The sequence below is a fragment of the Triticum dicoccoides genome, chromosome 2B (genome assembly GCF_002162155.2).
Source record: "Triticum dicoccoides isolate Atlit2015 ecotype Zavitan chromosome 2B, WEW_v2.0, whole genome shotgun sequence".
Taxonomy (NCBI): Eukaryota; Viridiplantae; Streptophyta; class Magnoliopsida; order Poales; family Poaceae; genus Triticum; species Triticum dicoccoides.
Window position 1 is genome coordinate 641160496 of NC_041383.1, and position 11838 is coordinate 641172333.

An 11838-nucleotide genomic window follows, 5' to 3' on the forward strand; every position below is an offset into this window, starting at 1 on the left:
TAGACATGTTATTTTGAGAAGACATGATTGCCTTGTTAGTATGCTTGAAGTATTACAATTTCTTATGTCAATATGAACTTTTGTATTGAATCATTTGGATCTGAACATTAATGCCACAATAAATAAAATTACATTGAGAAATATACTAGGTAGCATTCCACATCAAAAATTTTGTTTTTATCATTTACCTACTAGAGGACGAGCAGGAATTAAGCTTGGGGATGCTTGATACGCCTCCAACGTATCTATAATTTTTTATTGTTCCATGCTATTATATTACCCGTTTTGGATGTTTATGGGCTTTACTTTACACTTTTATATCATTTTTGGGACTAACCTACTAACCGGAGGCCCAGCCCAAATTGCTGTTTTTTTGCCTATTTCAGTGTTTAGAAGAAAAGGAATATTGAACGGAGTCCAAACGGAATGAAACCTTCGGGAGCGATCTTTTTGGAACAAACGCAATCCAGGAGACTTGGAGTGGACGTCAAGAATTAGCCAAGGCAGCCACGAGGGTGCAAGGCGCGCCCTAGGGAGTGGGCGCGCCCCCACCCTCGTGGGCCCCTTGTGGATCCCCTGACCTACCTCCTTGGCCTATATATACCCACGTACCTTGAAAACATCCAGGAGCACCACGAAAAACTATTTCCACCGCCACAACCTTCTGTATCCGCGAGATCCCATCTTGGAGCCTTCGCCGCCGCTCTGCCGAAGGGGGAATCAACCATGGAGGGCTTCTACATCAACACCATAGCCTCTCCGATGAGTTGTGAGTAGTTTACCATAGACCTTCGGGTCCATAGTTATTAGCGAGATGGCTTCTTCTCTCTCTTTGAATCTCAATACAAAGTTCTCCATGATCTTCTTGGAGATCTATTTGATGTAACTCTTTTTGTGGTGTGTTTGTCGAGATCCGATGAATTGTGGGTTTATGATCAAGTTTATATATGATAAATAATTGAATCTTCTCTGGATTCTTTTATGTGTGATTGGTTATCTTTGCAAGTCTCTTCGAATTATCAGTTTGGTTTGGCCTACTAGATTGATCTTTCTTGCAATGGGAGAAGTGCTTAGCTTTGGGTTCAATCTTGCAGTGCCCTTTCCCAGTGACAGCAGGGACAGCAAGGCACATATTGTATTGTTGCCATCGAGGATAAAACGGTGGGGTTTATATCATATTGTTTGAATTTATCCCTCTACATCATGTCATCTTGCCTAATGCGTTATTCTATTCTTATGAACTTAATACTCTAGATGCAGGCAAGAGTCGGTCGATGTGTGGAGTAATAGTAGTAGATGCAGAATTGTTTCAGTCTACTTGTTGCGGACGTGATGCCTATATACATGATCATGCCTAGATATTCTCATAACTATGCACTTTTCTATCAATTTCTCGATAGTAATTTGTTCACCCACCGTGATAATTATGCTATATTGAGAGAAGCCACTAGTGAAACCTATGCCCTCGGGCCTATCTTTTATCATATAAGTTTCTGATCTATCTTTATTTGCAATCTTTACTTTTCTCTGTATATCATAAAAATACCAAAAATATTTATCTTATCTTTTTATCTCTATCAGATCTCACTTTTGCAGTTATCGTGAAGGGATTGACAACCCCTTTATCGCGTTGGTTGCGAGGTTCTTGTTTGTTTGTGTAGGTACGAGGGGCTTTTGAGGAGCCTCCTACTGGATTGATACCTTGGTTCTCAAAAACTAAGGGAAATACTTACGCTACTTTGCTGCATCACCCTTTCCTCTTCAAGGGAAAACCAACGTAGTGCTCAAGAGGTAGCACCCCACCGTCGCTGTGTTGGGGAACGTTGCAGAAAATTAAAAATTTTCCTACGGTTTCACCAAGATCCATCTATGAGTTCATCTAAGCAACGAGTCAAGGGGAAGATTTTGCATCTACATACCACTTGTAGATCGAGTGCGGAAGCGTTCAAGGGGATGGTGATGATGGAGTCGTACTCGTCGTGATTCGGATCACCGATGACCAAGTCCTGAACGGACAGCACCTCCGCGTTCAACACACGTACGGGACGATGGACGTCTCCTCCGTCTTGATCCAGCAAGGAGGAAGGAGAGGTTGAGGAAGGCAGCTCCAACGGCAGCACGACGGTGTGGTGCAGTTAGTGCAGCAGTACTCCGATAGAGCTTCGCTAAGCACGTACGGAGGAGGAGAGGTGTTGGGGAGGGGAGGGGCTGCGCCTTGAGTTGTGTCGTGCAGCAGCCCTCCCCTCACCCCTCTATATATAGGAGGAGAGGGGAAAGGGGGCCGGCCCTCTAGGGGAAACCCTAGAGGGGGGCGGTGGCCAAAGGGTGGGGGGCTTGCCCCCCAAGCAAGGGGGGTGCGCCCCCTTTAGGGTTTCCCCCCCCAACCCTAGGCGCATGGGCCCAAGGGGGGGGGGGCGCCAAGCCCACTAGGGGCTGGCTGCTATCCCTACGCAGCCCAAGTGCCCCCCCGGGAGGGGTGGCCCCACCTAGTGGACCCCCGGAACCCTTCCGGTGGTCCCGGTACAATACCGGTATGACCCCGAAACTTTCCGGTGTCCGTTTAACAACTTCCCATATATAAAACTTTACTTCCGGACCATTCCGGAACTCCTCGTGACGTCCGGGATCTCATTCGGGACTCCGAACAACATTCGGTAATCACATACTTGTCTTCCTAATAACCCTAGCGTCACCGAACCTTAAGTGTGTAGACCCTACGGGTTCGGGAGACATGCAGACATGACCGAGACTCTCCGGTCAATAACCAACAGCGGGATCTGGATACCCATGTTGGCTCCCACATGCTCCTCGATGATGTCATCGGATGAACCACGATGTCGAGGATTCGATCAAACCCCGTATACAATTCCCTTTGTCAATCGGTACGTTACATGCCCGAGACTCGATCGTCGGTATCCCAATACCTCGTTCAGTCTCGTTACCGGCAAGTCACTTTACTCGTACCGCAATGCATGATCCCGTGATCAAACACTTGATCACCTTGAGCTCATTATGATGATGCATTACCAAGTGGGCCCAGAGATACCTCTCCGTCATACGGAGTGACAAATCCCAGTCTCGATCCGTGTCAACCCAACAGAGACTTTCGGAGATACCTGTAGTGCACCTTTATAGTCACCCAGTTACGTTGTGACATTTGGTACACCCAAAGCACTCTTACGATATCCGGGAGTTACACGATCTCATGGTCTAAGGAAGAGATACTTGACATTGGAAAAGCTCTAGCAAACGAACTAACTGACCTTTGTGCTATGCTTAGGATTGGATCTTGTGCATCACATCATTCTCCTAATGATGTGATCCCGTTATCAACGACATCCAATGTCCATAGCCAGGAAACCATGACTATCTGTTGATCACAACGAGCTAGTCAACTAGAGGCTTACTAGGGACATATTGTGGTCTATGTATTCACACGTGTATTACGATTTCCGGATAATACAGTTATAGAATGAATAAAATACTATTATCATGAACAAAGAAATATAATAATAACACTTTTATTATTGCCTCTAGGGCATATTTCCAACACGCTGATGCCAGCCAGCCTTCGACCGGCGGCACGCCCCGACAGTGGCGAGGGAAAGGAGGGGAAGGGGATACGGCTACCAGCGCTAGGGTTTACCCTCCGGAATCGCCCGAGGAGCTACTTGGGAGGGGAGGGGTTTGAGCCAATCCTGTAATATATACATATACTCAAGTGTCCAACAAACACAGCTGGTAAGAGGTTGGGAGGGTTGTAAAAATAAATTTAGGTAGTACCTAAGATAATGCCTGTTTCAACGGCTAGTTGGTGGTAGCGTCTATCAAAGTATAGCTCAGGAAAGAAGTAACGCCTTTCACTGGCACCCCTTGGGCGAGCTGAGAAGCCGAGTCATCGATGGAGAAGATGAGAGCCCTGATGTCTGCTAGAACTACGTCGGTATTTCCCCAAAGAGGAATGGATGATGCAGCATAGCGACGGTAGGTACTTCCCTAAGTGATGAGACCAAGGTTATCGAACCAGTAGGAGAACCTCCTCACACCACGTAAACAGAACCTGCACACAAATAACAAATACTCGCAACCCGACGTGTTAAAGGGGTTGTCAATCCCTTTCGGGTACGGTGCCTCAAGATAGGAAAATAACGTGAGGTAAAAGTGGTAGATAGGATAAATAGATCACAGAACAAATAAATTGCAGCAAGGTATTTTTGTATTTTTGGTTTAATAGATCTGAAAATAAATGCAAAGGAAAATAGATCGCAAAGGCAAATATGATGTAAAGAGACCCGGGGGCCGTAGATTTCACTAGTGGCTTCTCTCGAGAAAAAAAGCAAACGGTGGGAAAACAACTACTATTGGGCAATTGATAGAACTTCAAATAATCATGACGATATCTAGGCAATGATCATAATATATGCATCACGCCCAAGATTAGTAGACCGACTCCTGCCTGCATCTACTACTATTACTCCACACATCGACCGCTATCCAGCATGCATCTAGTGTATTAAGTTCATGGAGAAACGAAGTAATGCAATAAGAATGATGACATGATGTAGACAAGATCTATCTATGTAGAGATAGACTCCATCGTTTTATCCTTAGTAGCAATGATACATACGTGTCAGTTCCCCTTCTGTCACTAGGATCAAGCACCGTAAGATCAAGCCCACTACAAAGCACCTCTTCCCATTGCAAGATAAATAGATCAAGTTGGCCAAACAAAACCCAAATATCGGAGAAGAAATACGAGGCTATAATCAATCATGCATATAAGAGATCAAAGAAGACTCAAATAATTTTCATGGATAAAAACATAGATCTGATCATGAACTCAAAGTTCATCGGATCCCAACAAACACACGCAGAAAGGCTTCATCATATGGATCTCCAAGAGACCCTTGTATTGATAATCAAGAGAGAGAGAGAGAGAGAGGAAGCCATCTAGCTACTAACTACGGACCCATAGGTCTACAAACAACTAGTCATGCATCATCGGAGAGGCACCAATGGAAGTGGTGAACCCCTCTGTGATGGTGTCTAGATTGAATCTGGTGGTTTTGGACTCTATTGTGGCTGGAATTGATTTTCGTCCACTCCCCTAGGGTTTCTGGAATATTGGGGTATTTATAGAGCAAAGAGGTGGTTCAGGGGGCACCCGAGGTGGTCACAACCCACCAAGGCGTGCCTGGGCCTCCTTGCATGCCCTGGTGGGTGCTGCCCTCCTCGAGTCACCCCCCAGGTGCAGCCTTGCCTCACTGGATGTCTTCTGGCCCAAAAAAAATCCTCAAAAAGTTTTGTTATGTTTGGACTCCGTTTGATACTGATTTCCCGCGATCTAAAAACATGCAGAAAATAACAGCTGGCAATGGGCACTATGTCAATAGGTTAGTACCAAAAAATGATATAAAATGACTATAAAATGATTGTAAAACATCCAAGAATGATAATATAACATGATGGAACAATAAAAAAATATAGATACGTTGGAGACGTATCAACATCCCCAAGCTTAATTCCTGCTCGTCCTCGAGTAGGTAAATGATAAAAACAGAATTTTTGACGTGGAATGCAGCCTAACATGTTCATCCCATTTGTTTTCTTTATACCATGGACATATGGACTTTTATATGATTCAAAGCAATAGTCTAGTTTTGACATGAAGACTTTAATACTCAAGCATACCAACAAGCAACCATGTCTTTTAAAATATCAACACTAAAGCAAGTTATCCCTAGCCCATTATGCTCAATCATTGATCCATTCATGAAACATGCTCGAATATTAGCTACACCTAATGCTCAAATATGATCATAGTGCCCCTTAGTTGGTGCTTTATAAGAGAAGATGGATAATAAAATTCAAAATAATAATTGCATAAGTAAAAGAAAGGCCCTTCGCAGAGGGAAGTAGGGATTTGTAGAGGTGCCAGAGCTCAAAGCCTAAATTGAGAGATAAAAATATTTTTGAGAGGCATACTTTTCCCACCAATGAAACGACTTAGAGATCTGAACACTTTCCATGCTAGATACATCATAGGCGGTTCCCAAACAGAAAATAAACTTTATTCCTTTTTCCACCATTACTTTCACTTTCCATGGCTACCCGAATCCACAGTTGCCTTCCATACCCACACTTTCCAAGGAATTTATTATTTGATAACATAAAGTAAATTTATTATTCATTTCGGGACTGGGCATCCCTAATACCTTTGTCATACTCTCGTGCAATGACAAGTGAATAAACACTCATCGTGAGAATAACACATCTAGCATGGAAAATATTGGTCACCCTTCACCGCCTCGCGAGCGGTACAACACACAAAAGAGAAATTTATTTTGAAAATTAGAGATGGCACATGCAAATTTGCTTAGAACGGCATGGAAATACCGCATATAGGTAGGTATAGTGGACTCATAAGGGAAAACTGGTTTAAAGGGTTTTGGATGCACAAGTACTGATCATACTTAGTGCAAAAATGAAGGCTAGCAAAAAGATTGAGAAGCGACCAACCAAAAAGTGAAAAATCTCATACCCAAGCATTAACCATAAGTAACATCGAATAATGCACCATAAGTAGGATATAAATTTCATTGCATAACTATTGACTTCCGTGCTTGCATAGGGAATCACAAACCTTAACATCGATATTCTTACTAAAGCACAATTACTCATCAACATGACTCACATATCTTATCGTCATATCTCAAAACCATTACTAAGAATCAAGTTTATTTTGTCCAATGATCTTCGTGAAAGTGTTTATTATATCCTCCTTGGATATCTATCACTTTGGGACTATTTTCATATGTTGCTTTTGATAAGCTCAAACAAATATAAGTGAAGATCATGAGCATGATTTTTTTTCTTTCTCTCAAAATAATCTAAGTGAAGCAAGAGAGAATTTCTTAAAATTTTACTAACTCCCAAATAAATCTAAGTGAAGCATGAGAGAATTTCTTCAAAAATAAAAAATCACACCGTGCTAAAAAAGATATAAGTGAAGCACTAGAGAAAATTCATGGCTCTAAAAATTTAAGTGGAGCATGGGGCAAGCATAGCATAATTTTTGGCTCTCTCAAAAGGGTGTGTCCAGCAAGGATTCAATACTTAGAACACAAAGCAAAACAAGCAAAGACTCATATCATACAAGACGCTCCAAGCAAAACTCATAATATGTGACGAATAAAAATATAGCTTCAAGTAAAATACCGATGGTTGTTAGAAGAAAGCGGGGATGCCACTTGGGGCATCCCCAAGCTTAGTTGCTTGCTACTTCTTTGAATATTATCTTGGGGTGCCTCGGGCATCCCCAAGCTTAGCCTTTTGCTGATCCTTATTCCTTCATCCATCGTAAAATCACCCAAAACTTGAAAACTTCAATCACAAAAACTCCAACAAAACCTTCGTGAGATCCGTTAGTATAAGAAAACAAACCACTGCTATAAGTACTGTAGCAAACATATTCTTATTTTGTTTTTGCATTATATCTACTGTATTTCAACTTTTCTATGGCAAAAAGTCATCAAAGAAAACCATAGAATCATCAAAACAAGCACACAACGCAAAGAAAATAGAATCTGTCAAAAACAGAATAGTCTGTAGCAATCTGAATATTTCAAATACTTCTGTAACTCCAAAAGTCTTGCGAAACTAGGAAAACCTGGGTAATTTGTATATTAATCTTCTGCGAAAAGAATCAACTCAAAAGCACTTTTCTGTGATTTATTAAAACTATTTTCATGAGTGCATAAGTTTCTGTTTTTGAGCAAGATCAAATCATCTTTCACCCAAATCAACCCAAAGGCCTTACTTGGCACAAATACTAATTAAATCACAAAAAACACAATCATAACAGTAGCATAATTATGCTAACACTCAAGAATAGAAAGAAAAAATAAATTTATTCATTGGGTTGCCACCCCCAACAAGCGCTATCGTTTTACGCCCCTAGCTAGGCATAACGCGTAGGATCTAAGTGTTGTCATCTTCGGTTCTAGATCCATAAGATGCCCTTAGGATTGATTTATATGGTGGCCTAATTCTTGTTCTAGGTAAGTTTTCCATTCCCTTCCTTAGTGGAAATTGAAATTTAACAATGCCTTCTTTCATATCAATCACGGCACCAATAGTATGTAAAAATGGTCTACCAAGAATAGTTGGACAAGACGGATTGCAATCAATACCAAGAACAATAAAATCTATGGGCACACAATTCCTATTTGCAAGAATAAGAACATCATTGATTCTTCCCACATGCTTTTTAATAGTAGAATCCACTAAGTGCAAATTGAAAGAGCATTCTTGTAGGAGTAAATGACCACGGGTAGCCCTATCTGCTCCCCATGATGTTTCAAGACATCGGGGCCGGCTGCGCCCCTCAAGCATCAAGAACAAAGGACCGCCTTCTTATGGATGGCTAGTCCAAGCGGCCAGCTGTAGGAAGGCGGCAAGGCCCAAAGGGCGGCCCCAGAACGGGCCGACTCCAAGCTGGCGGCCACCAGAGTGGCCGACTCCTGACAGGCGGCCGCCAAGGCGGCCGACTCCTAGCAAGCGGCCCATTCATGCGCCCTCAAAATTTGCACCCACATAAAAGCGATGAGACAGGGCGTGGCTACAGTTCAGCCTGCCACCCCCGAATCCAGGAACGGACGTGACCACAGTGCAACGTACTGGGTGGCCATCCCTAGCCCAGCGCAGCACTGTTGCCACACTACCCATGACATCATCCATGGCAGAGCGGCCATGCTCCCACGACGGGCTATCGGTACAGCCCGTAGGCGGTGGGACCTACTTGTCCGCGAGATACCAGAAGGCGGCATGCCTAGACCAGTCAGCATAGGGGAGGCCGGCTCCGAGCAACTGGCCCCCCCTTCCCTTGAAGTTTGTGCGCCATTAACCAGATGAGACGGGAAGTGGCTACAGTGAACGCCCACCAGGCGGCGGTACTATAGCCATGCTCCCCCTGACCAAACCCTCATCATCAGAGGTAGGGCTACAATGATGAGCAGCCGATAGGATCCACAAGCAGCGGGACCTACCTGCCGGGTGAGAACCCGGCAGCCGACGGGACCCGCCAGGCGGCGGGCCCCAGCAGCCGGCGGAGAAGCCGACGACCATAGACACTGATGGCCCGGGCCTACACCTGGCCGGATTACCATTGTACCCCTAGGGGGTAGGCCTATATAACCCCCCCATGGAACCCATGCAAAGGGTTCAACTTCTTAGAGATTACACACACACATAGAGAGAGGAGTAGAGTTAGCGTTGCCCTTCTTCCTCCTCTAGCCGAGCAGTTCAAGGAGCAACCTTGTAGCCACTTGTCGATCTAGTGATCATGCGGAGTGAAGGAAATATGCCCTAGAGGCAATAATAAAGTTATTATTTATTTCCTTATTTCATGATAAATGTTTATTATTCATGCTAGAATTGTATTAACCGAAAACATGATACATGTGTGAATACATAGACAAACATATAGTCACTAGTATGCCTCTACTTGACTAGCTCATTAATCAAAGATGGTTATGTTTCCTAACCATAGACATGTGTTGTCATTTGATTAATGGGATCACATCATTAGGAGAATGATGTGATTGACATGACCCATTCCGTTAGCCTAGCACTTGATCGTTTAGTATATTGCTATTGCTTTCTTCATGACTTATACATGTTCCTGTAACTATGAGATTATGCAACTCCCGTTTACCGGAGGAACACTTTGGGTGCTACCAAACGTCACAACGTAACTGGGTGATTATAAAGGAGTACTACAGGTGTCTCCGAAGGTACATGTTGGGTTGGCGTATTTCGAGATTAGGTTTTGTCACTCCGATTGTCGGAGAGGTATCTCTGGGCCCTCTCGGTAATGCACATCACTATAAGCCTTGCAAGCAATGTGACTAATGAGTTAGTTGCGGGATGATGCATTATGTAACGAGAAAAGAGACTTGCCGGTAACGAGATTGAACTAGGTATTGGATACCGACGATCGAATCTCGGGCAAGTAACATACCGATGACAAAGGGAACAACGTATGTTGTTATGCGGTTTGACCGATAAAGATCTTCGTAGAATATGTGGGAGCCAATATGGGCATCAAGGTCTCGCTATTGGTTATTGACCGGAAACAAGTTCTAGGTCATGTCTGCATTGTTCTCGAACCCGTAGGGTCCGCACGCTTAAGGTTTCGATGAGAGTTATATTATGAGTTTACATGTTTTGATGTACTGAAGGAGTTCGGAGTCCCGGATGAGATCGGGGACATAACGAGGAGTCTCGAAATGGTCGAGACGTAAAGATTCATATATTGGATGATATGGTTAGGCCAAGGGGTCAAGCCCATGAGGCTTTAGGTCGGTGCAAAAGGAGTTTTGCGGAGGCCAGGGGGCCAAACGCTAGAGACCCTGGCGTCTGGCCCTGGGCCAGACGCCGAGGCCCATGGCGTCTGGGCCAGACGCCAAGGATTGTGGCGTTTGGTCCTGGAGTCCGAGTGGGACTCTTGCCTTTCGGGCAAAACTGACTTTGAGGAGGCTTTTGCTCCAAGTTTCGACCCCGGGGCTCAACATATAAATAGAGGGGCAGGGCTAGCACCAAAGACACAACAATTGATCCCTTGGATCTCTTAGCCGTGTGCGGTGCCCCCCTCCACCATAGTCCACCTCGATAATATCGTAGCGGTGCTTAGGCGAAGCCCTGCGACGGTAGAACATTAAGATCATCACCACGCCGTCGTGCTGACGGAACTCTCCCTCGACACTCGGCTGGATCGGAGTTCGAGGGACGTCATCGAGCTGAACGTGTGCTAGAACTCGGAGGTGCCGTAGTTTCGGTGCTTGATCGGTCGGGCCGTGAAGACGTACGACTACATCAACCGCGTTGTGCTAACGCTTCCGCTTACGGTCTACAAGGGTATGTAGATTACACTCTCCCCTCTCGTTGCTATGCATCACCATGATCTTGCGTGTACGTAGGAAATTTTCGAAATTACTACGTTCCCCAACAGTGGCATCCGAGCCTAGGTTTTATGCGTTGATGTTATATGCACGAGTAGAACACAAGTGAGTTGTGGGCGATACAAGTCATACTGCTTACCAGCATGTCATACTTTGGTTCAGCGGTATTGTGAGATGAAGCGGCCCCGACCGACATTACGCGTACGCTTACGCGAGACTGGTTTCACCGTTACGAGCACTCGTGCTTAAAGGTGGCTGGCGGGTGTCTGTCTCTCTCACTTTAGCTGAATCGAGTGTGGCTACGCCCGGTCCTTGCGAAGGTTAAAACAGCACTAACTTGACGAACTATCGTTGTGGTTTTTGATGCGTAGGTAAGAACGGTTCTTGCTAAGCCCGTAGCAGCCACGTAAAATTTGCAACAACAAAGTAGAGGACGTCTAACTTGTTTTTGCAGGGCATGTTGTGATGTGATATGGTCAAGACGTGATGCTATATTTTATTGTATGAGATGATCATGTTTTGTAACCGAAGTTATCGGCAACTGGCAGGAGCCATATGGTTGTCGCTTTATTGTATGAAATGCAAACGCCCTGTAATTGCTTTACTTTATCACTAAGCGGTAGCGATAGTCGTAGAAGCAATAGATGGCATAACGACAACGATGCTACGATGGAGATCAAGGTGTCGCGCCGGTGACGATGGTGATCATGACGGTGCTTCGAAGATGGAGATCACAAGCACAAGATGATGATGGCCATATCATATCACTTATATTGATTGCATGTGATGTTTATCCTTTATGCATCTTATCTTGCTTTGATTGACGGTAGCATTTTAAGATGATCTCTCACTAATTATCAAGAAGTGTTCTCCCTGA